At 34.4% G+C, this 27353-nt stretch overlaps 1 protein-coding gene across 26 annotated transcripts in view; it reads right to left on the bottom strand.

Moving 5' to 3' along the window:
* The window catches only part of LRRC4C (leucine rich repeat containing 4C), a 1388209-nt gene that overhangs the window by 769262 nt on the left and 591594 nt on the right, over positions 1-27353 (bottom strand). The window lies entirely within an intron of this gene.

Raw genomic sequence — 27353 nt, 5'->3', positions numbered from 1 at the left:
TTCTTCTACCATTTTCCAGTTCAACTACTTAGAAGAGGTTAACAAAAGTCTCTGAGATACAATTATAAATTTTCAAAAATGAAACACAACTGTCCAGTCTTGAGTCAGTGTATACCCTCCTTCAGTCAGCTCTGACCAAAGAGGGCAGGATTTTATTATTTTTTGGCTTACTCCTATAAATGACCACTTAGGGCCATATTCAGAGAAAGGTGAATATAATTGGACTAGCATTCTAAAATATTTCTAAAATCATATTTTTCTGTTTGAACCAAAATGAATATACATATTTGATATATAAGAATTCTAAATTCATTGGTACAATTGCCATTTCAGTTCAAAATGAGCTTAATTCAATCAATTTTTCATTAGTAAGTGGAGAAGACATAATCTGAGCTCATACTGTAAGTTATACCAACATAATTTACAATTTATAGTTTTGGCAGATATTTCTTTCTGTTTGTTTGCTTGTTTCTCTTTCCTTTTTAAGTGCTACTTTAAATAAAATGTCCCTTTCCAACTTGGGGATTTATCTTATCCAAAAAGGACAAAAACATTCTCTAGACATGGAGTCATTAACTCAAAAACTGCTAAAGAATCTTTTAAAAAAATGATTGATTTTTTTTGCAATGGAATTTAATATAATGGACTTAAAAATCATATGAGTTTATATCCAAAATAATAAGGCAAATATTTATATGTGTACCATAAATTAGCTCTCTGAAAGAAATGTTCTGAAGTGGAAGTAGTGGAGAGTGAGATAGGAATAATTATTACTACCCAGAAATTTTGTATCTTTTTCCTTGCTGGTTCTGAAAGACTTTTTGAAATTCTATTTGTAGGTAAAATGTGATGCTGATATTATATATGTGGAAAATATATATGATAGCAAATGACCTTTTGTTTCATGAAAAAAAAAACAGATTTTCATGGAATTAGTTCTGATGTTTTTTAAAAAAAATGTCTTTAAAATATATCCCAGAGTGTTAGAATTTTATCTTTCTTTTATTTCATTAATAAATGTCAGTAGACACTAGCTCAAACTCATAAATGTACTGTTGAGTAGTGAATAATATATTGCTAAGTTTAAAATTACCACAAGGTATGTATTTAGCTAAAAGACGGGCACTTACATTTTTTGGATTTGTTAAGGGCTTCTTTTGTGGGAAAGCAAAAGTTTGGTTTGTCTTGGTGCAGGTAGAATTGGCAAGAAGCAAAAAGTACAAGATCTAAGTTGTAAAATAGGGGAGGCCATTTGAGGCAACCAGACTATACTGAGTGTCTTAGGAAGCAGTTCTATTCTTATTCCCAATAGCCATGCCTAGCATCTAAGGCTAAGGAACAAATAAGTCTTATATCTGGGACAGGTATAAAAGATGCTTCTCCCATTTGCATCCCCTTATATATCAACTCTGCAATGATTTTAGAGCTATATTTATTTTCCAAATGGAATTGTGTATAGCCCCCTATCAAAGACGCAGCACCATTGGCAAACTTTTCAGATTTCCTACTCTAATTTGGAATTACCATACTACAGAAAGCTACCAAAAATGCTGAAAGGTAGCTTCTTAGTGCATGCAGTCTCCAAAAGGGAATTAATTCTGAAAGACTGAGTCTACTTGGACATATTTAACAACACATTCATTCAACAAATATGTTTTGTCAACTATTCTGCACCAGGTACCATATTCAGTACTTACTTATCAAAGCCCTTATTGATTTCCTTGGAAGTTCCCCAAGGACATCAGTGCTCTCAGAATCATCCATATTCTGGATGGCTGAACCATGTGAAATGCATAGGTCATAGCTGAGAGGAAGAAGCTACTCATACATCCCATTGCTGAAGAATTAATGGTGTTGAAATAACCAGTGTTGTCCAAGAATGTGGTCAGAAATTGGAAGAAACAGTCGATGGTACTTTGCTCCTACAAATTTTAAGACTGTCTAAGAAAGCATTGTAATTTGTAAATCTATCATAAATATTTCACTAGCTTTTGCTTATTTAAATTAAATCAATTAGTCAATAAATAAAAATGAAGAAATTAAAATTGCTTTTACTTCATTTGAAATTCAAACTTCTGTCAGAGATTTCAGTTTTAGATTCATGTTCTAAGTCTCTCTTACCCCAGAATAATCCTGTTGAGGTAGCTCTTGCTAAAAGAATCCAAATATCTAATTCTTAACTAGAGAGAGATGTAGCTGAATAGGAATTACCTGTCAATTCAACTCAATGGAAGTAGTATTATAGTCCAAAGCCTTGTTTCAATCCTTCTCATACATACACATGCACATGCTCACACATGCACATGTAGTCACCAATAAACTTTATATCAGTCATTTTGAATACATCCACTAGCATGCTCAATTTTCCTTTTAGTCCCAAAAAGTAGGTTTTAGTAACCAGCAAAGCAGAGGAAACAGGGAGGTACCTTAAAATGGAAGGAGCAATGATGTAGTCATTCATTAGAATAAAATGACCTATAACAACATATATTTCTAATTATTAGGATAGCTTATCCTCAACTGTTGATTTTTTTAAATTATCCCTATTTCACTTAATTACCAACAGTACTCAACTTCTTTTCCTATTCAAGTTTCTGTCAATAGAAATCTCCCTTTCAATACTTACTGAAACTTTTGAAAGTTAGAAAATAATCAAAAGTAAAGTCTCATAAACTTTAGACTAAGTGAAGAAATGTTCAACAGTAACCAAAAAGATACTTAAATAACTTTTTTTCCATGCATTTTACTCATCCTTTCTCTTTCTCTCTCTCTCCTCTGACCTTCCACTCAAAAGTACAACACAAACCAAAATTACCATCATCACAATCATCATTTGGTGCTATGGCAACAAATCTTTACTGTGGAAACTGGCAATAAATTGGAAAGAATTAAGGAACACCCTGCTTGAGACCCTGTATGAACTTAATTTTTTGATAATTAAAGAGTCATAGCTGAAAGGAGGAAGTTATAGTTTATTAAAGATTTCCAGCCAATAAATACAGAAGGATAGAAGTAGGAGACCACCATTTTGCAAACCTTACTGAGATAACTGATTCAGGTAACAATCATCAATGGATTCTAGAACCATTTGGAAAAAAGGAAAGGTAAGACCCTTTCCTAACTGATCAGACTTAGCATCACTCAAAGTAGGATGACCAGATGTGCCTTCTGATAGGTTGAAATATGAATCACACAGAACCATCTACAAAAATGTTCTTGCAAAGCTATTGCACTTTTATATATTCAAGTCTTTAGATTTAACCTCAAGTTTGAGAACTACTAAATATTTGAATATGGTGTAGAAGAGGGATCTTGAAGACCCACTTTGAACTTGTAAGAGGAAGGAAAAATAAACTTGGCTATATAAGCCGCACTGGGATGTTGGACTTGGTTGCTAGGTACAGCATTTCCCAGCCTTGTTTGGCTAATACATTGCTAAGGTTATAATTTGGTACTTATTTGGAACAAGAATTAAAAGGTAGGTCTATTGTCTCCCCAAGATATGCTTTAAAATAAAGTCTGTTTTCTAGATACAAAGCAGTACCAGACTACATGCAAAGTTTGAATTAATAATGGCAACTCTGGCAATTCTCTAGCAATATTAATGATGTTGTGCCCATTTTTATAGTTTTGTTTGCATGCAATCTCCTTGTGGGTCTTTATTAAGGTACCTCTTGGAAAACTGATTATTATTACAATGAAAATTAATTATTATACTTGCTTGCCACATCACTCTTTCATTATACGTTTTTCAACATTAAACATACATAGAAAAATTCAGATGTTATCTTCAAAGAAGATATTATATCCTTAAAAAGGATTAGTGCTTAGTACTAGTAATCAGAATGCACCTCACTGAGTCTCCAGGTGACTTTCAAATCTAGTTAAATGTCATTTCATTTCTAGATTCTGTGAGTTGACTAATTTAAATGGCTGATACCTATAAATGCTTCTGAAAATTTCATGGCTCCTGAACAAGTCAAATACATGTATTCAGGTACATTGAAAATAAATGTGATCATGAATTTTTAGATTTTATCACAAATATATGTATGCATACATGATATTTATGGATCATCTACAATAAAACTTATATTTTATGTTGCATTGTATGGCATGTCTTGATTTTTTGCCTTTTAAAAACTCATCTATTTGCTTTCAAGTAAGTGAAAAGTATATTTTTAAAGTATCTAAATTTCATATCATAATGACAGTGTTCAGTCTATTACATGTGTGCTTGTGAAGATCACCCATGGAAATGTATTTTTTTTTACACTTGCATTTAACATAGGATTAAAGCAGAATGTTGAATCTGTTCTAACCAACTTGGAAGCAGTTCTTTGCTGAAAAGCTATTCTCACTTATTTAGAAATGTTGTTCCCTCAAGGAAACTAAATATCACTTCCAAGACATCAACTTCCTCATAAAAAGAGTTGGAAGGATCTCTTATATTTCATGCTGATAAAAGCCATATGTTAAGTTCTTCATTATAATATGGAAATTTCTCCTGATTAACTAAATCTCAAACTTTTAAGTCATGATATGGTGAATGTTTAAAATGAACTATCTTCTCCAGATAGTTGGATGCTCTTGTGTGCAAACGAATGACTTCAGTGGTAAATGTTTATGAAGAAGCAATGGCCTTAGAGTGCAAGTGAAATTTTCATATCAAAATGCTTATCAGATATTATTTTTTTCTACTTAAATAACTTTGGACTAAATTAATGTGTTAAATATCTTGATTTAAGCCAATGAGCCGTTTCAAACAAACTACCAAATATTCTCTATCCAGAAGGCAATACTTATCAGAAACCATAAAAACACATATTCCAACTATTCACTTGCAGGAACTTATGCTAATGAAATAATTTAGAATATGCTCAAAAAATTTCATTATAACATGTTCACTGTAGCATTAAATCTAAATGCTCAGGAAAAGGATGTGATACATTCTAGAACATCCATGCACATACTATGCAGTACTAAAAAATTTAAAAAAAAACACCTCCCAGTTCCATGGATAGTCCAACCCAATCTCTATCCCCGTTCCCCCTTACAGAACAGCTCCAATTTTGTGAAAACAAATTTCTTGACAAGGAAAGGTGCTCATGATATATTGTTAAGAAAAATAAAAGGCTGCAAAACAGTGTCTTTTTTCTTATGAATAACACATCTGTTTATGTGTGTGTCTGTGTCTATACGCATTAAAATATGAACAGTTGTTTCCTTTGTGGGGTGAGTTTATGGGAACTTTTAAGTTCTTTTTGCCTATGTATAGTTTTATAGGATTAACAGGAATTCCTTAAATAAGTAAACTTAGAAAGAATAAATATATCTCAGAGTATTTTAAGATTTAGAAACAATGAACACAAAACAAATACATTGTTTTACATCACATTTTTTGAAAAAGAAAAACAGTCAGATAAAGTATGCTGGATATATGTAGTGTGGGCTAAAGTGAATTTAAACATCTTTGTGTGTGTGTGTGTGTGTGTGTTTCAATATCCTCCTCTTCTCTTACAGGTTTCCATTGTCTTCATGCTTCTGTCTTCTCATGGCTTTCTCTCTATAAAGCCTCCAGTGACCTGAGTAAGACCTATCTTTACTTAGTTGGCCATACTTAAACTAAAAAAAAAAATATCTTCAAGAGATCCTATTTAGAATGGTTCACCATAGGAAGATGGATTAAGATTAAGAATATATCTAAAATGGGGTATATAATTCAATCAACCACAGGGACCAGGATTTGAACCTGAGTCTATTCAAATCCACAGATATATACAATTTTAGTATTCTTTCATCAATTGTAACAATTGCAAAATGTCAATGAGAGGGGGTAGATGGGAACGTTGTAGTTTTTACATGATTTTCTGAAAAACTGCAACTTCTCTAATTTAAGAAAAAGTTAAAAATAAATAATAGGACATATTTCACAGGCCTGTGTCTTAAATTGGGTGTTTTAAACAAAGGAGTCCATGTAAATTGCTTCACATAATGCCTAGAACATAAAGTCTCTCAATAAATGCTGGCTACTACTGTTAGAAAATAGTACAATTATTAAAAAGTGCTATCATCAATTGTTATAAATGTTTTACACCAATGAAATTTATTGGTGGTAGGGTGGTGTTTGGGTATCCTATATTTTATACAATTGTTCTGCAAACTCACAATTTCTTTAATTAAAAAACATTAAAAATCCACAGGTAGTTTTTTTCTTAACATCTCAAGCTATCATAGTAATACAGAAACAAGGAACAAAGTTGGAGCAAACCTCAGGGAACTTGTCAATAGGATACTGCAAGTGTTGTTTTTATAAAACAGAGGTTTCTCATAACTTAACTACATGACGCAACCTCAGAGACACTATTAGTGGTAAATGTTACCCTGGCATTTACACATTCTTTCCAGCAGGATCCATAGAAAGTTTAACTAATTTGGCTAAGGAAGAATGCTGTGGTCTTCAAAAGCTATATACACATGACTTCAGATTTGAATATGTCTGAACCAATTCTGAAGGGTTGAAAAGACAACCAAAAAATCACTATCTTCATTACATATTGTAAAATATACTGGAATGGTGTATGCATCTTTTCCTGCCTATCAGTTTGCATAAACAAGCTTGAAAATCTGAGCTGTTCTACTTTTTGATCAGTGGAATATACATGAGACTTAGTGGATACCCTAAGATCACAAATTTGCACATTTTCTTAACCCATTACTGAGTCAATTATAGTTGTTTCAATTCATTAATTGATCTCATAGATGTTTGCCAAATCAAGGTTTTCCTTACCTTATTTCTCCAGTGCTAAATTATGGGATCCAAATAATATCTTTAGTGTTTCCTAATAATAGACTTATGTTCCTTACCCTGCTGATATTCAAGTCTTCCACTCGACAACAATATTATGTGAACTTGTTGTGTATTGAAATATTAATGAATAAAAAAAAACTGAAAACATTTTGACTACAAATAGAAGGCAAACAAATTGAGAAAAACATGTTTTTGTAACAAGTGATAACCAGACATTTAAGTGAGAATATGATATGGACTGGCTTGATACCAGTGAAAGGGACACTCAGTATAAAACCTAGTACAGACATTGCTGACAAGCATCAGGTTGAAGCAGATTGACTTTACCAGGTCACTCTGATTCAAAGCTTCAAAGCCTGTGCTATGCTGCAAGGAAACTCACTGCAGCACTGTGACAAGGACCTCCACCCATCAGCTTTGGATTTTCTACTAAATACCACATCAGATCTGACTCCTGAGCCTACTCATTAGAGGTATCTGCCTGCAGTCCAGTGGCTCTCTGGCTGGTGGACTTTAGAAACTCAGGTATCCTCCACCTTTAAATGTATTGTGTGCATTGACTTGGTTATTGTGCCTTAGTCATATTAGCAGCTTGCAATTAAGCAAGCAAATAAATTGCATTGAGCATTTAAACTAGAGTCATGTCAGATCTGCTTTCAAGAGCTGAATTTACTTCAGATATCAGTGTGCTTTTAGTTTGTTACAACAACTAGGTTTACATGACAGAACTTAATTTCTTTTCAAAGTTTCTGCCACTGGCTATTTCCTGAAATGACCCCTTCTTTCTATCCACTCCCAGTCCCCAATATTCAAGTCTCATTTCTCCTCTAAAATTTTCCATGAACTTTCATTGAGATAAGATCTGGTCCTCCTTTGATCTTTGTGTGAAATATATATTATACTCTGCCCTGCATACTAGTTATTGATGTTCTATCTGAGCCATCTGTTAAAAAATAAGCTCCTTGAGGGTGGATAACTTGCACATCTTTGGTAATTTGTTCATCATTATCTCTTACGTTCGTATCACAGTGTCTTTTGCAAAGTCAAATCTTAATAAATATTTGATTGACTAGATAACTGGTTCCTAAATTCTTGGGGCACGGTTTGTGTTATGATCACCTTTGGGTCCTCTAAAGCCCTTAGAAGAATTTTTGGCATAAATAATTATTCAAGAAAAATATTGAAATAAAAATTTGAAAGAATTTCTAAAGATCATTTTTAATTATAAACAACAAAATTTAACTCAATAGGAATAATCGTATCTTAGAATTGGATATCTTAGACATCATATACGACCAAATTTGAGTTATGAAGGGCTCAAAATTTAAGTGACTTGTTTCATTATTGCAAGTATATGACAATATGGAAAAGACAAAACTATAGGGATAGTAAAAAGATCATTGGTTACACAGGTATCAGAGGGAGGAACAAAGGATCAAAGAGGTAGAGCACAGGGAGTTTTTAAGACAGTGCAACTATTCTGTATGATATGTAATGGTAGACACATGACATTATGCATTTGTCAAAACGCAGAATTGTATAACACAAAGAGTGAACCCTAATATAAACTATGAACTTTAGTTAATAATGACTTATCGATATTGGTTCATCAATTGTAGCGAATGTACCACACTACTCACCCTTCTAATACCTTATTTAGTCTAATTAAAATACAAAAAATAAGAAGAGAAAGTACATCTAGTTAATAATCACAGAGATTTCATGATAACAACGGATATTAAACATCTTATCTTGATATGGGCTGTGTGTTTATTCAAGAACAACTTGGACTGTGTATGTAAGCTTGCAAAATTTAACATTCCAGCATAAGCCATGTGTGCATGCAAACAACAAGAACTACAGGCCTGCCTCTCATAACCATGCCATCCAGTCCTGCCTGCCTAGTTCCCAGAAAGTCCCCAAACCCCAAGAAACCTAAACCTAACTCTTCCTACCAAACACTTCCTAACTCCATCCTCCATATTTTCTGTATAAATGCAGCCTACAAGATTGGTGTGGGTCTCGTTTTTTTGGACAAGAGTCCACCAGCCCGGCCAGTGGTAATAAATCTTCCTTCTCAGAGAATTCCTGTGTCCTAGCCTTCAATATGTGATCACCGACTTCTCTCTGCTGCTACTACAATCTCTTTTGCAGTTATAGAAATGCACACCCAAATGATCTTTAACAAAGCTCATGTAGTAACCCCAGGGATTTTGATTTCCTGGAAAACCATCCTCTGTGTTTGCAAAGTTGAGGTTTTGATTCTTTTTTTTTTAAATATATTTAGATGTACACAACACATAGCTTTGCTTTATTTTTTTAGTTTTTCTGAGCCTAAACCATTAAATAATCTTTTTTCAATTCTTTTGTTTTTCTCTACTCTGTGAAAGTGAAAGTCATTGGGCCACTGGCTACTCTCTGTAGCCTTCTCTGTTATAATTACATATAGCTAATTTCATCATTTACAAGATGATTTTATATATTGTTGTCTGCTAATACTGCTAATAATTAGGTCCAAATAGTCCTAGGGACTGAAATGCTCCTGGCACCTGAACCCTACTCTCCAATCCTGGGGCTACATGTGCAATTTCAGTAATATTTCCCTTGGTACCTTTGAACCAGCAAACTGCTCTCTTGGTTTTTGAACCAGCAAACCGTTCTCTTGTTTAGTCTGACCTGACTAAAATGAGAAAAGGTGCAATATCTCCTGAGAAGGTGTATCCTAACAGGATTTCAGACCCAATTCCAGCCACCAAGCAGGTTTAGATAAGGCTCAGATACACAGTTCATCTTTTGGATTCTTTCAGCCAACTCCAACCTTGGAACCTTTTGTGATTCCTTCACCTCTATTCACTTCACAGGATTGGGGCCATCACTAATCATAATATAGGATTTTGCTTAGAAGTTTGATCAGCTTTAAAGTTTGCTCCAGCTCAGTACAGACCTACCCTTAACTCTATAGGATGACAGGATAAAGGGATTCTTTGTTCTACACACTCTAGGAATTAATTGAACTGACTATAAATAGCTATTCTAAGCAGAAAGGAGACAGTCGTGTCATGGCATTACCTTGAAATATATCATTTTAAGATTTCCTTGAACTCTTACTGAGGGGGGAAAAATCACATCTTTCCACTGATGAATCTTAGTTCTAATGAGTATAAATGGACCTCAAATCAATGGATTATACATTAATGTTTTTAAGATCCTTCACATACACCAGATAACTCAAGGATATAACAAATGATAGAAAGTTGAGGTCTGTACAAATATTTAGAAAATATCCATATTTTTTTAAGATTGTCTTTAGAACATACTGGAATTTAAAGAGAATTGCTTCTCAGAACTCTAAATTCTGTCATAATTCTTTTTTCTTCTTTCATACACTGAAAAAAAGAAAAAATTTACAGATATAAAGAGCAAAATGGGAAAAAATGTATAAGGTGAGTGAAGAAAAGTATATGTTTTTAAATATCAGAGAAATTGCTAGTAGTCCATTTAAGGAGGTTTTATATGTATGTTTGCTCACCCACTTACAGTTTATTGGGCATGCTTTTGGGTACTGTGAGACAGATGGCAGAATGTATGTCCTGAGATCATTCAGCTTATAGAGGTTGGGCGTTACCCCAATAGTGGGGCTCCTGAGGACTCTGGAGACACCCAGTCACTATGGTCAGGGCAAATATCTCATGAGTTTGGTGCCCTTCCAGTGGGCCCTACTTTTAGGTTTGTGCTTCCCAGTGTGACAGAACTAAACTCAGTTTTGGTTTCCTTGCACATGGCTCTTCTGTCTCTTCTATTTGAACCTATACCTGGTGTCAAGGTTGACAGGTGTACGTCCAAGTCTTTTACTTTCTAAAAGACTTGAATCTTTTGGCTGTTCATCAGCCCTGAGCCTCAGTGAAGTTCCAATACCTATTCTCCAGTTCATTGGACTCACCCAGAACAACTAAAAAGGAGGTGATAATGAATAACCACTACACCAAGGATCTGAGAGAGTCTACAACTGCAAGCAAGATAGTCCTATCTATTGACTATATGGAACTGAAGCCCAGTCTCGACAGAGGTGGAGTGGGTATCATCATCCCAGAATCCTCAGGATTGGGAAATGAGCTATGGAGTAGAGTGGACTTAAAGGTGTTCTACTGTAAACTTACTGTGATTCTAGCAGTGAAAGAACTTTTATCATTGATGTGGAGGCAGTGGCCACTGGAGGTTCTGAATGACACTGCAATGACAGATAGAGGTCATTATATAACTTGCAATAACCTACAGAATTGTGTGGGAGAGAGTGTAAACTACAATGTAAACTACAATCTTAGTGGCGCTGCTCCAAAATGTGTACATCAATTGCAATGAATGTACCACACTAATGAAGGATGTTGTTAATGTAGATAAATGTGGGTGGTGTGGGGAATGGGGCATAGGGGAATCCCCTGAATTTTTTAATGTAACATTTATGTAATCTAAATTTTTTAAAAAGTATATCTTAAAAATAATTGACTTTTTTGTAAGCAGTTCCTGGAAATGGACAATGGAACACACTGTGAATTCTTTATGGTTATTCTTGTATTTATCATATATAATTAACTATATCTAATTCTAATTGGGGAATATGGACATAGCCGTTCTCAAAATCTGAAATATTTTTTTTCTTCTTCTTTTTGTAAAGAATCCCTTCCAAGTATTGTCAGTTATTTATGCCTATGATGGAGAAGGACCATATTTCAGGGACTGCTATATGTACCCACAAATCAGTTCTATTCTTCTTTGGTCACACATTTACATTAATTTTCCCAGCTTCCCTTGCAATGAGGGGTGACCATATGGCTTAAGTGTTCTCTACAGTGAATTGCAAGTAGAATGATGCCTGTCCATAAAAGCCTTTATCCCATGATCCCCCATGTGCCCTTCATGACATCAGCTAGAATCACATGAGAGCACTTCCCTAGGAACTGGAAGCATACCTATGCTGGATAATTTCTTGAGAAAGTAATAAACTTCTGTTTTGCTGAGCCATTAAATTTTGGTTCTATATTTGAAAATAGCTAGCATTACTCTAATTCAGACCCATTCTGATTATCATATACAAAACTAGTGTTCCCAACATAGACTTGTATTCTTTATAGCACTGTGTTCAATGAAGACTATTTTTATCTGGGAGAGCTCTAAGTTACAGAGACTATGTGGTAATGGCATATAGAGCAGTTTTCAAGAGAGGATCAAAAGATTAATCAGCGAGGTCCTCTGACAATAGGACACTTTGAGGCCCGAGTCATAAAACCGAACATACCCCCAGAGTTGAAGGCACCAGATAAGTAGGGCTTACAAATTAGCCACTAACGAATTTTAATGATCTTTACATAATTCTTTCATAACAAACATTAGATGCATGTATTATGGCATAGTATCTGTTAGTTAAACTAAATATAAATTTGTGACATGAGGACTTGTCTTATATATATCAGTAGTGCTAAAAAAAAGTTGCCTTTGAGGATTCATGGGCATTTGTCTTTTTAAAGGTGATTTATTTACACTAACAAAATGTCATAGCATATTTTTAGTGATAGAGACAATGGCTAAATTGTATTATTAAGTTGGTGCAAAAGTAATTGCAGTTTTGCATTGTTGAAATTTGACCTTTGATATTGGTATGATTCTTAAATGTTAGGTTGGTGCAAAAGGAATTGCAGTTTCAGACCATGAATTTTAAATCATTATAACTAGTCTCAAACACATCTTTATTAATCAAAATAGGAACAATTACAATCAACATATTTTTGACAACGAGAAATGTTTGCTTATTCCTGTAGCATAAAAATCCATGCTTCAGGATTCAACAAACTCTTAGAAAGCATAGCCACATTTATTAATAATAAAAAATTTATCTTAATATGTAACCAAGATTCCATGTTAAAATTAATGGCTAAAAACAGAAATGACTAAAAATAAGAAAGTGCTAAGATGATAAGTATTGTATTTTGGGGGGAGTATTAATATTTTCTCAGTTCTATTTGTATTACTTCTTATGGAAATAATTAAGGAATTTCACATACTGTATTCTGAAATCCATAATATTTGAAAGGACTAAAATTATATAAGGTAGCATTCACAAACATTTTTTTGTATTATCCTTTCTGCAGTCTTTGAGATAAGGGTCATGTTTATAGCTATTACATTTTTAGGGGCAAGGAAACTGAGGTTCAGAGTAATCATACAGCTAATAAGAAAGAGAAGTGGTGCTAAAGCCTAGGACATCTGACTCTTAATTCCAGTAAATGCCAAATGTGGTGTTTATTCCACTGATAATACATAAGAGGAATTTAAGTGCCTATGAATAAACGTGGTTTTATTTTTATATTCCTATTCATTTTAAAGTGCATTAAAAATGATTGTTTTCCATTTGCATTAGTGATAAATATGTTTATTTTTGGTACTTGCATGATGGATTTTTTAAAATTTAATGCATTGGATCTCTGAAGCATTTGGTGTTTCTTATGTATAATGAGAGCTATGAATGCAAATTCATATTCAAAATTCTTCTTCAGTGATTTGAGATGCCACTTTCACTATATATGTTTTGAGTATATTTCTGGATTTTTTTTCATATTGTCCTCTGCTGGTCTATTTGCCCCAACATCACTTTTCTTTTTCAAGTTTTTCTGGGCTATTTGGGCAAATTTACTTATCCATATGAGGTTTAGAATAATTTCATCTGGCACCAGTAAAATACTTGTTGATATTTTTTATTGGGATCAGCTTATTTATAATTAACTTAAGGAGAACTGACATCCTTATAATGTTAAGATATTTTACCTGAGAATAATGGATGTCTGTCCATTTGTTCATGTCTACTATTGTTTGGGTGGTTTGTGATGTAGCAATAGCTAATTGTTATAGCTACTGACTAACACCTTAATGTCTTATTAAATTATTAAACACCTTAATGTCTTATTGAATTATTATATTGTTTGTTATTTTAATCATTGATTCTATAGGATCAATGTAACAAATTATTTTTAAATTTTATGCCCTTTACTCATATTATCTTGTTTAATTCCCATAGCTAATATCTCCCTATATAATGCTAAGTAATACTGGAAATAGTAAGCACCTCCAACTTATCCCTAAGTTTACTGGGAATGCTCCTAGAACTTTCCCATTATAGGAATTGCTAACTTTAGCAAAAAGGAATTCATATTTCATTGGGTTAAGAAAGTAACCATTATTTTATTACTGAGCATCCTTGTGGAGAATAGGTGCTAAATTTTGTTGAAGATACTTTCAATATTTATGGGGATATCTATGTTTTTTCCTTAGATATTTTAATAGATGTTCTAACTGTATTAATAGCTGTTCTAATATTGAACATCTTGCATTCCTGAAATAAATGTCACTAGGTCATGTTATATAATTATCTTATAGGGTATTGATTTCTGTTGCTACTATTTTATTTAGGAGTTTTGTATCATTATTCATAAAAGATTAACTTGCAGATTTTGTTTTCTGTCTTTACCAGATTTTAGGGTCAATGTTACAGTTATATCATGGAAAGAATTAGGGAGTTTTCCATCATTTACCATACTCTGTAAAAATTTATGTGGTCTTGGTATTTTAAGGTATTGTAAAATTTCCCTGTGAAACCATCTGGGCCTGTTGCTTTTTGTGGCAAGTTCTTTGATAGCTTTCTCTATTTCTCTTATGAAAAAATTCTCTCTTTAAGAAAAACATTTTCTCAAGGACATTGAAGTATAGCATAGACTTCGAAGACTGCCTAAATCTTCCCTTCTCATAAAAAATAGCCTCATGATTCCCATATATGCAGAAACCAGAATAGCGCAAATGCACTAATGGCAATGAAACATGCATTAGTCTAAGTCATATAATTGCATGTTTTACTGTGAACATGAACCATGCATTAAAGTACACTTAAAATGTAAAAGAATTCACAGAATGATACATAATTCCAAGGGCTAACAGAAAAATATCAGGGCCATGCAGCTTGCCTGTTGGCAAAAACAAACTGGTACTCCAGCTTCTCATCTTCTTTAGGAAGAGTTAACATTCAAATGTGATATTTCTAAACATCCTTGAAGGCCATACAGGAATATTTTGATACACTGAAACTAAAATTGCACAATTCCTTGATATGGCATTTTTTAAAAGTTTTTGTCAGAGTTGCAGGTCATCTCTACCAGGTGACTGTGTGATGGGTACCTTCAATAAATTCTCAAGGTGAATCTTAAGTGTGAGAATAAGAAGGAAGAAAAGAGAGCCTTAGTCATTATCAGATCAAGAATGTGAGGTGTGTATAGAGGAAAATAGGAAGCGATACGCTCCTGGCTTCCCAAAAGGATTTGCACATTGTTCACAACATAGGACCAAAATAACCTATCAACTGGATTCAGACAATTAATTTTTCTCTTCTAGAGGGGTGAGGGAGGAATTGAACACAGTTGCTGGCATTATGGTATTAATTAAAAATATATATAATTTACAGTATAATCTGATATAAAGTGTTATTGAAATAGAAAGTTCCAAGCAAGAGAAAGGGGAATGCTTTTTTTGCCTTTTCATAAGACTGATATATAGAAAAAGCCAATCTCTCTCCTTCTCCTATATGTATGGATATATACACATATATTTGAATTTTATATATACACATATATTCTATTTATACTCTCTATGTGTATATATATGCATATGTGTGCAGTGTGCATATACTTATACAGAAAGAAAAAAATAAAGGGTAAAAGATACTGATACATGCTCTCAGGAAGTTTATAATCTGTAGGGCATGACAGAAATGCTAATTTCTGATCATTATAAGAGGTAGAATAAAATGTAGACTAGATACAGGTACCAGCATTGTATCATGGCAACATCAGTAAATGTGATTAATTTTGACACATGAAATGGGTGGAGGAACAAAGGAAATAAAAACAATCCCATTAAAGAGGTCATTTTTGAGCTGAACCAGCAACAACAATGTTTCAATTTACAAAAGGTAAGGCTTAAGAAGTTGTAATGGTGTTGATGGTGGTTGTGGTGCTGTGTGTGTATATGTTTTGTGGGATGGGATTGTTTCCATACTGACAAACATTGAAGTATGCAATACATAGTTATTTCTACCCCACCATCTCAGGTGTCCTTCAAAATTTAAATGAATCCTTCTATAGCACATGGTTCGAGGGTTTTGGTCAAAATGGTAGCCAGTAAGAGAGTGAGATAGTGTGGAACCTTCTTCTCTTTCTTTCAGCCAAAATAATGAACACCCCATGGTGCACAGCTACCTTTTCCTCTGGCTGGATGTGTAAAAGAAGATCATCTAGAAAGAGTTTCTAGTACCCCCGCTGCAAAGAGGAAGGCCTATTGAGAGTGTTGTCAGCATTTTTCCTTTAAGAAAAGCACCAAAAGAAGGGAATATAATAGGGCAATCAGTGTTCCAGAGGGTGTCAAAATCATTCAGAAATCCAAATAGGCTACTGGAGTTCACTGATTCTTTAATTATGCATAGCTACTATCTTCCTTTTAACTTAATGAGGGGTTGTGTAGCCTTACAATTAAAGATAATTGCAGAGCGTAAAAACTGCACTTTGATTATAGAAACAAGGACTGAAGTTTAGTGACGACAAAGACTTCATCAACTGAACACCTTAGAACTTTAGAGCCTTTAAAATGCAATTTTTCCTCTCTCCAGAAGTTTTGGTTTTTTGTTTTTGTTTGTTTTTGTTTTTGTTTAAATCTGGAGACCTCTGCTTCCCTTATTCCCAACAGAAATATATTATTAAATGTCTTGACAGATTGGAAATTGAGCAGTAGTTTTCCTTAAATTTTTTTACATTCTTAAGTAACAATGCTGCTTCTCTACATTATTCAGATGTTGGATGTATTTTGAAAGAAGCATCCACCACTTATTTTTCGTTCTTTCTTGAGAAAACCTGATAAATATGTATTGCTAAATCTCATCTTGTTAAATAATTTCAATATCTTTTATTGGAAATTACCTGAGTGAACAGAAGAACCTGGAAGGAAGTACTAAGAAATATGAAGCACAGGTATTGTTTTTACCTGATCAGGTAATGGCATGAAAAAAAGCAAGGTAAGATACACACACACACACATACACACACACATATGTGTTTGTTTTTTTTTCACTTTGAATAGGCATTACAGCTTAATAAACATGACATTGTCTGTTTCTCCCCTGAGACTTTATAAACAGGTTTGTTGACTGTTCTAATCTGAGTAAGAATATGGGAAGGAGGATGTAGGAAATTGTGGAGAAGTTAGTTTAGTTCTTTTTTAAACAGAACATAAAGAGGGCAATTCCTATCACAAATTTACATCTGCTGAAAACTTCTCAGAAGAAAATCTACATGTAAGTGCAATGCCGCAAGCCGAGAAGAGCATGTTTTCTTTCTTGAATGAAAAATAGCTATTCAATAAAACAATTGCTTGTCAAAGAGATAAATCCTTAAACTGCTTCAGTCATTTGTCACCATTTTCTCACAAGGCCTAATCAGTTTTACTTGGAGAAGCATCCAGGATGTGTGTGCGAAACTAAAAAATTAGAACAAAGCAACAGGACTCAAAAGTGGGAAGTGGTTAACAGTGAATAAAAATCTCCAAAGAAAGTTCATTTGGGGGAAAAAGAAACAAAAAAATACATTAATTGCTAAATAAACAAACTTCAGAGCAATCTAAATTAGGGAACCCCAAATGAATAAGGTCACCTTGGTTTCCTATCCAAGCTTTTGGCCAGTGATAACACTTCAAACTATTCAAATGGGGAGTTTGTGGAAGTGCATATAAATTAGACACAGATTTGGGCCTAATTTATTCATTTTCTAAATAGTATGCAAATTTGTGTAAACCTAGATTTTAAAATAAGATTTACAGGCTGTAAATGCTGCAATCTGACAATTTACATGTTAATGTGGTAATTCAATTCCACAAACATTTATCGAACTCCTAGCAAAGCACTGTACAGGGTATTGTAGGAGCATTTACCCATGCCATTCAGGAAGTGAATAACCTAGAGGGTGAAACAGACAGAATAAATGTAATTTTGTTCCTGACATTATAACCAGATTAACAGTTAATGCAAAATGAAATAACATATGTAAGTGCCTGTTTCCTTATGTAATATACCTTTACCGTGAACATCCCTGTAACATCCTCACTGAAGCACTGGAAGTGGAGGTTGGAAATAACCACCTTGCTTTCTTGCCTGCTTAGATGAGTAAATTTTATCTACTCTGGGTCTGCTGTACACTATGTACTTTCAACTCAATCCTTGTTTATGTAATATTCTATTTGTTTTATATTTTACAGTGTGATTTTAGCCACCAGTTTGTAGCTTATTTTGACTAAACTTATTGTATTAATAGTTATCTTAGTATAGACTCCAATAGACAATATTTGAGTAGACATACAATTGACTTTTCATGTAATGATCATGCAGAATACATAGAAAGGGATGGGAAATAGTGGAAAGGAGAAGGCTATTAATAAAGACAAAACAAAAACAAAAAGCAGCAACTGAGGAGCTAACACAATGAAAATTTTCTAATGCATTAATCCATACATTTAACATGGGTTGTTCAAGGAAACTTCATATATTGCATACTTTTTTTTCTATTATTGAAGTGTATAGGCCAGCCCTAGATATCCTCTTTCCAAAAAATGCTATATTTTCTTGATCAATTACATTATGAAAGTGCAGCAGTGTAAGAGGAAACCTGGGAACTCACACCTGTTGGCTTTCCGCTTTGTCAGGCATTTTATTTTCAGTGCCTTTACATTTGGCAGCCTATTAATTTTCAGAATCACTTTGTAAGGTAGATATGATTACTATGGCATTTTAAAATGAAACAACTGAAACCCAGAAATATTAACAACTTGCCCAAGTTCAAAAATATATTGAGGGGAAGTGGCTGTGGCTCAATCAATTGGGCTCCTATCTACCATATGGGAGGCCCTGGGTTCACATCCTGGGGCCTTCTTGTGAAGGCAGGTTTGCCTGATTGCCATGGAGAGCTGCCAGACCACAAGGTCCGCGGAGTGCCGATGGGCAGGCAAGCACCATGGAGAGCCGATTCAGCAAGGCGACACAACAAAAAGGGAGACAAGTAAAAACACAGAAGTGCATGCAGCGAATGGAAACAGAGAGCAAAAACAAGCAAGACTCAGGAGGGGGGGATAAATAAAAATAGATGCAGACACACAGAAGAACACATAGCAAATGGACACAGAGAGCAGACAGCAAGTAAGCTGCAAGGGGGGCTAAAAAATATATATATATATATGTATATGTGTGTGCATAATGCAGGAAGGACAAGGCAAATTTTTATGACCCTAAAAACCATCCTCTTTCAACTTTACCTAGGTGCTTTAAGATCAGACTATGTGGTAGTCAGACAACTGGGAATCTCTTATTTTAATTGAATTTTCTTCCTTTTTTATTTTCCTCCTCCCTCATCCCCTTCTTCCCTTCTTTCCTTTTTTCTTCTCTCCCTCATTTCCTTTAATCCTTTCATAGTTTTCTGTAGGATTAGAACATACCCATCACTGTTTCAAGGAAATGATTGTGCTTCTTTTATATGATCTGGACTTTCTGGGGAACTATAGGAGATAGAAGAGTAAAGTGATTCAATTCAGCAAATAGGTTTTGAACATTTAATTTATTAAATGCCTTACCCAAGAGAAAAGGGAACAGGAAGAATTCCAGTAGAAAATTATATAGACGAAAAACACTCAGAGCTATTCTTTAAGAAATTTACAATCTGCTCATAGAAATGCCGCTAACACACAAGAAGTAATTCAAGGAAAGTGGAGGCTTAATATCATTTGAGGCCTAAAAAAGCAAAATACTCCTTTGAGGGGATTCAAAAAGAACATTTAAATAAGCATTATTATTAGAGATATTTTATCAGGGCATGGGCAAACTGGAGGTGAGTTTCACTTTTACGGATTTACAAGTGTGGCTTTTAACGGGGTCATGAAACTTTTGCTTCAAGTCAATATTAGATTAATTTATGGCAATACAGCAGACAATTGAGCTATTTTTTAGAGGAAAACTGACTATAAGATAGTATTTCCCAGTATTTTCTTGAACTATCTCATGTAGTTTTTTTCAGATATTGAAAAGAGTGAAAAATTTATACCTTTCCAATCACTGAACTACTGATCCACCTCAGAACATGCTTTGAGATATTTTCCAGGAGTGGTAATGAATTTACCCCAATAATATTTGTCCAGAGTGCTCTCATAAACTAGAATATTTTTAGCCAGCTTGCTTGGAGGAATCACATAGTTATAGTAACCTGTATTTAAAATAAAGGGGATTTTTTTCCTTGCAGAATCATCTGCATAAAATTTTTACTTAATTTTTGAGAAGCCACAGCTTCTGTCCATTAAGTTTTTTTTCAATTAAAAACTCTTATAATTAACGAACATCTTGGGTATTTTCAAAGACATAGATTGCATGGGTGGGCAAATTGGAGAATGTTAGTTCAGCATGACTGTGTACTCCATCCCCCTTTCTATTGCATAACAAATTGTGAGGATCAAAAACAGGATCAAAATGTATTTTTTAACCTTTTTTTTACATCTTAGCTCCTTTTTATCTTTACCTACATACTCTGCTGCTGTTTATCATCATTAAATATATATTTACATAAATTTTTATTCTGGCCAAGTTCAAAATGCACCTTCCTATTTGCCAGATTAAAAAGAAAGAGAGGGGCCTGGGAATTGATGAGCACAATAGTTCAAACCAAGAAAATACATATCAACCTTGATATATCTCTTTATGATATTTGAAATTTCAAGTTTGTAGGATATTGCTTTAATCCTATCATCTGTTTTTTGTTTTCTCCATAATATAGCTGAGGTAATGGCAATAATATACATTTGTGTCTGAGAGTTTTTTAGGTGCTCTCTATAAAGACAAGATCAAGATAAAATTCCACATAGCTCCTTGACTTGTTAATGCTCACCTTAAAAAGATGCTGGACATTTTGTTCATGCATATACTTAGAGTTGAACACATTTGCAGGAATTATTTTTCTCTTAAGAAAAAACGGTCTCAATGTCCTCTAATATGTGATTTCTATTTACAAAACAACTTCGGGGTTCTTACTTTACAAATTCTGTGCCATTTGATAATATTATAAACAAAAGACATCATGGAGTAATAAAATGATTGAGGCTTTCGAATTAGTCAGACTCAAGTCCCAACCCACTACTACATCTTAGTAGCTATGCGACTTGAGTCAGGTTATTTAATGTCTTTGAGACTCACCTTTCTCATCTTGGAAAAAGGGATACAAAACGTACCTCATATCATTACAAAGCAGTATGGGCTTGATATCTTTTGCAAATCAAAACTCTGTTTATTGAGCATCGCAACAAGATTTTTTCTCTGCTTTCAATTCTCATGCCTGGGGCAATGACCAGCTCATAGAAAGTACTTGATAGCAATATGTTGAATACATGAAGAGCACATTAATCTTGTATGATTAGAAAAAGATCGGGAGCCCTTAGAAAAGTTATATCCTCCAGCAATAACTCCCAATGAGTTTGTGTTTAAGGAGAACTGAGATTGGGACCCAGTTCTTTATTTCCCTAAAGTAAATTAAGTTTTTGTGTATTTTTATAATGATTTATGTGTTACTGAAATACATATAACATTGCCATTGTATGTGGTATATGTGCATGTATTTTCTGCATTTAAAGAGAGTGGGATGCTTGCCAAATAAATATATGATGTTGACATTAAGGCATAAACAGATTTAAAGAATTGTCAGTAAACATCAACAGAGAAATGAAATAGAATTTTGTGATTTTCTATTCTCAGGAGAATTTATACCAAGGAAACCTTTCAGAACTGTCTATATCACCCTCATAGATTCTCTTACTTGCTGGAGATCTACTGGGTACATTATGCCACCTATAAGGAGCCCTCTCTGGGAATGGCGCTCTCCCTAGGGATTCCTTTCCACAGGACTCTTGCCTCTAGACTCACATCTGCTGTTTCCATTAACTTTTTAAGCATGAAGAAGAGGCTGGTTTTAAAAGATATGTCAGTAATGCTGTCAACAAACTGAGCACAATGTGGAAACTGGGTTCCTGAGAAATGAAGTAGCTTCACCAAATGTTAGATAGAAGCACTAGCTGGGATTACTATACAGGTCTATTCCTTATCCAGTTTCCCCCATAAATCACTCCACTTTCAATGACGAGTTAAATCCAATTTTGAGTTTAGACTTGAGTTCCCTCTCAAGAAAGGGAACTTTTGTCTGCAACTCATTTACTCCTCCTGGGTGCCTATGCCACCTTCAATAGATCAATGTATCTAAAATGAGTCAGTGATATCAAAGTGGCAGGAAAGAACTGGGAAACTGATTGCCATATCTGAGTGTCCACCAAAAAAAAAAAAAGTCCAAAATAAAAAATGTAATTAGCTCCACCTGCTTTAGGGTATATTTCTAAATGGCAGTATTATAACTTCATTAAAGTTTAGCATTTGTGAAGTTCTCAGATAGTTCAGGAGGCCTTAGAGTTGAAAATGCCTGTGTCCCCGTGCTCATCTAAGGTTACACTAGTCAGTTTCAGTCACAGAAATGCAGGATGAAAGGGACCTAAAAACTAAATACCATGGATTCCAGCTTCTCAGGTTCTGGAGTCTTACAGATTCAGTTTCCAATCTAAGGTTTTTCACTCTCTAGTTTTAATTTGGGCATTCAAATCTTTTTCAAGCCTTAGTTTGTTTTTTTTTTTTTCCCCCTATGAAATGAAAATAGCAATGCTACTCAGTTAAAAGATTTGTTGAAAGGATTAATAACTCACAGTGTTATGAAAGGGGTTGGTCCTTGCTTAATACCTCAGGTCTCAGTTTAAATATCAGCCTCTCCAAGAGTTCTCACCTGATTACCTTATTTAAGTTTGTCACCCTGACATCTTTCCTATATGCTTATCTTCCACATAAGGTAATCCATGATTTTTGTTCATTTGTTCATTATTTTACTGTCTGCCTCCCCCACAAATCTGTAAGCTTGGGTTACCTGCATTATCCAAGCATAATGCCAGGAAGATGCTTCACATAAAACCCATATTCACATGAAACAAATGAAAGTTGTATAGTCAATCTTAATAATAATTATTTTTATTAATTTATAGGAGAGTACAGGTACCCAGATTTAATGTATCATTTAATACTTTTTGATTATGACAATTAGTTCATATCAAACAACTTGTGGTTTAATATTTTACAGCTTGACATAATATCAAACTAAGAATTTACAAGTTTGATAAGGAAATAACCACACTAATAAATATATATATATACACTATCTATTCAGTGCTGGAAACCTATCCATAAGATCCCTAGTTCGGACTCACCTGCCACTGCTTGATAACATCTAGTGATAGGGAGGTCATGGTCTCATGATGCACTCCTGTTTATTTTTGGACTGCTCAGATTGATAGATAGTTGTGGGAGATTGAACCTGTATGTACCCCAGAAGAACATGTTCTTAAATTTAATCCATTCCCGTGCGTATAGACCCACTATAAGTAGCACCTTTTGATGAGGCTATTTTAGTTAAGGTGCAGTCCATCTCATTCAGGATGGGTCTTAATCCTAATCCTGGAGTCCTTTATAAGAGAATGAAATTCAAGCAGAAAGACAGGAAAGCCATGGAAGCAAAAAGCTGAAATCAATGAAACTAGAAAGAGAAGGGAGTGACCAGTAGACAACTGTTATCTGCCATATGGAAGGGGAGCCAAGGATCCCTCACAGCTGGTCTTTGGGAAGAAAGTATTGCCTTGATGATGCCTTGATTTGGACATTTTTCTCAGTCTTGAAACTGTAAGCTTATAAAGTCCCATTGTTCAAGTTGAACCATTTCATGGTATTTGCTCTAAGCAGCCTAGGAAACTAAAGCAATATTCTTCTCTGTGTTGAACAGAAATTGCCATCCTGAAGCAAGCAGTGACTGGGACCACTTTAACCCCCAACTATATTATATGCAAAAACCTTCTAACTATCATTTCTTTATTAGCTCCCTATCAAAATAAAGACATCTTTCAAATACTTTGTGATTTTTCTCTTCTCTAATTAACTCCAATTTGGTCAAGTTTAACCACTTACTCATATTTGCACTCATATTTGTAGCACACATTCAGCAAACCTGGCCACACATTCAGAATCAGAATATACTTAAGACATTAAATAAAAATTTCTTATATTTGTAACTATTTGTGGGCCTGCAAAGCACTTTCACACTCCTAACTAATGGGACAGCATCTTAGTTGCATGCTCCTTTACACATTGGGTTATGGAGCCTCTGCTAGAAATTGTTCTGGACTAAACTTGATAAATTTACTGTGCTTTTGTAGCTAGGAGGACATGTAATTATATCCTGTGCTGATGGGGTAAAACACATTTAGGTTTATTCAAATTTATTAGGAGCTAATCTAATGTTCACTTCTAACAGGAAACTGTTGATTCCTCATTTATCTCAGAGATGCCCACACATGGATATTACACTTCAATTTTTGTGGTAGAATCTCTGAATATGTTGTCTTACACAGCACAAAGGTCTTTGCAGATGTGATTAAGGCTAAGGTCCTTGAGATGAAGAGAGTAGCCTGGATTCTCCAGGTAGACCTAATCTAATCAAATAATACCTAAAAGCTGAAGAGGAAGGCAGAATAGTAATGAGTTATGTGTGGTCAGAGAGAGAAACTACTGAAGAACAAAAGAAGGAGGAAGAGAGTTCCAAAACATGAGAGGCACTTGACCTGCCATCTCTGGCTGTGATGGAAGAAGCCAAGGAAGGCAGGTGGACTTTGGAAGCTGGGAATGACCCTCAGCTGACAACCAGCAAGTAAACAGAGATCTCAGTTCTATAACCACAAAGAACTGAATTTTGCCAGCAACTGGAATTAGTGAGGGTGTTCCCTTAGATTTTCCACATAGAAATGCAGCCCTGTTGACACCCTGATTTTGGACTAGTGATACCTGTGTTGGACTTCTGATCTGCAGAATTGTAAAATAACCAACCTATGCTGTTGTAAGTCACTAAATTTGTGGTATCTGTTGCAGCAGAAATAGAAACTTACACAACCTAGATCCCTGGAAATTTGTACCAATATTCTGAGGCAGTATAGTTTAATACATTTTATTTATGTTTATATATTTTACATACATATTCATTATCTAGAACTGTATTTTTGGAAATACCTCCACTCTGATTACTCTGTACACATATACTTAAAATATTTCCTTCATGCCTTCTAAAGACAAATGGCACCGCATCTCATTAGATAAAACAAATTCAGAGTTTAAGAATTCTCATTGTTAAGAGATACTTTGGAAATTAATTTTGTACATTGCAAAACAATTTGATTCTTAGTTTAGGGGAAAAGAGTAGATATGCATGATACAACACTTAAGAACAATAATAATCTTTCTTTACTGTTTCCTTCTCCTGTCTTTGTTCTCCATCTTTCCCTTTCTTTCCTCCTTAACCAATACCACTTCATACAAGTTCAGATTTTTGGAGCAGAGGCAAAAAGAACTCTTTAACTGAAAATGTGTTTCACTTCCAACTAAGAATGTGTTTATTATTCAGAAATAATTGGTTTTTCTCCTCACCTCTTCAGATATTGAATGTGATTTCTTCAACACTGCTTATAACTACTGTACAGTTGTTCAGGCAAAATTTACAATTCATTTGAAGATGTTTGCAATAGAGAAAGATGAAAGTTTTTGTCATCAATTAACAAACCAATAAAAGGACCACGACATACCAGAGATTGTGTTGGTAATTATGGGTGAAGCGAACTCAACTCTGAAATGGCATGTGTCTTCCTGTCACAATTAAGGCAAATTATTGCATCTATTGAACAAATATTTGTTGAGCACTTATTTGTTTCTATGTACTAAGCTAGCTAAATGCCAGAGATACAGTGATCAGGAAGAGAAAGATGAGATTGCCCTTATAGAGACTATAGTCTAGTTTTCTTCTCAACAATAAAGTGTTAGGTGGTAGTAAAATGTGCCAACTAGTATCTTTCACCCAATATTTTTGTTCTTCATCCAGGCATATGGTAAGGCTTTACTTACCTATTTACCCCTTTGAAAAAAACATGACCATGTAAATGTTATTGGCCTGGAAGGAGAATTTAAGAGCCGATGTACAATTTTCCATGTTCCTGTTCCTTCCCTCATTCACAGACATAGGAAGATGAAACCTCCTTCAGTCTGGAATTCTTGATTTAGAATGACACGGAAGAGAGGTGATCACAATGGATATATAGTATAAGTCAGAATTAACCATCTGTTTATTGTAACCCCCTGATATGTTGGTAGTGTTTGTTACTCAGCAAGTTTATCCAGACTCACAAAGAAATTGATAGTTTCTGTTGAAGAATGCAATCATGGCAAAAACCACTGACTGGCTCAGTGGATGCAAAAAGTGAGAAAGTCGTTACAGGAGAAGAGAAATATGGTAACTGTGTTATATAATGGTGAAACTTTTGGTTTCTCTTATAAATTGGGAATCCTTCAAAAGAACTAATGGATCTGTATCTTTAAGGAAAAAAATATATAGGATGTCAGTTCTCTATGTTGTCCATGTTTAGCAAAGACATTAGGGAAAAAAAAAGAGATGGGCAAAGAAAATAATTAGCTGGCTTATAATTAGTAGCTAAAGAGAATAAAGGCCGTGCATGACCTCAAGGATTTTCAGAGTAAAATATAAAACTCAAAAGACCTTTAGGGGCAAAGTCCATTAAAATTCATGGTTGTAGTAAGGATCCAAACAAGAGTATGGTCATCACATTCATTGTTAAAGACCCTCAAAGGAATAAGATGTTTCAGAGAAAGAGTTCTGCTACTTAATAATTCATTTCAATTACATACATGGGTTCTAAAAGAAGAGACAAAGGGAGTAGCTTTACCACTGAAAGCTGATAGATCCTAAGTGTGCATCATTTGGTCCAGAGAGAAAAAGAAATAGTAATGGGGGTAAGAAAACAAATGAGTGTAGCAAAAAGCTGAGATATAGACTTTAAAGAAAACTGCTGGAGCGGCTAATAGCACATGGAGCTGACTGGAGTCTAATAGATAAGGTGCCAAGTATGTTTTTGAGAAAGAGACCCTCAGTCCTGGAAATGTAAACGATCCTTAGGCAGAAAGTGGGTTTGAAAATCCTGCTCATCTCCAGTTCCCAAGAACCACTGATTCCTGCCAGTGTTCCATCATAACAGGACATGTCATTTATCTGTTGATTCATAGGTTTTCAGAGCAAGAGAAGCCGTGATCAGACCTAATGAAGGTACTGCAGAGCCCCATTCAGATTTCAGGACTCTCAGGTGGACACGGCAACTGGGTGCCTCTTCTGGGCTGTCTCTTCTAAAGAGGAGGCAAGGAAACGAAAGCCATCTGCATATTTAGTGACCAGACAGATGACTATCATAATCATTAATGAGCTCAACCAATACTTTCATTTTGCTTTTTCTCCCGCAC

This window comes from Dasypus novemcinctus, chromosome 10, assembly GCF_030445035.2.
Source record: "Dasypus novemcinctus isolate mDasNov1 chromosome 10, mDasNov1.1.hap2, whole genome shotgun sequence".
Classification (NCBI taxonomy): Eukaryota; Metazoa; Chordata; class Mammalia; order Cingulata; family Dasypodidae; genus Dasypus; species Dasypus novemcinctus.
This window is presented reverse-complemented; position numbering and strand designations above follow the sequence as displayed.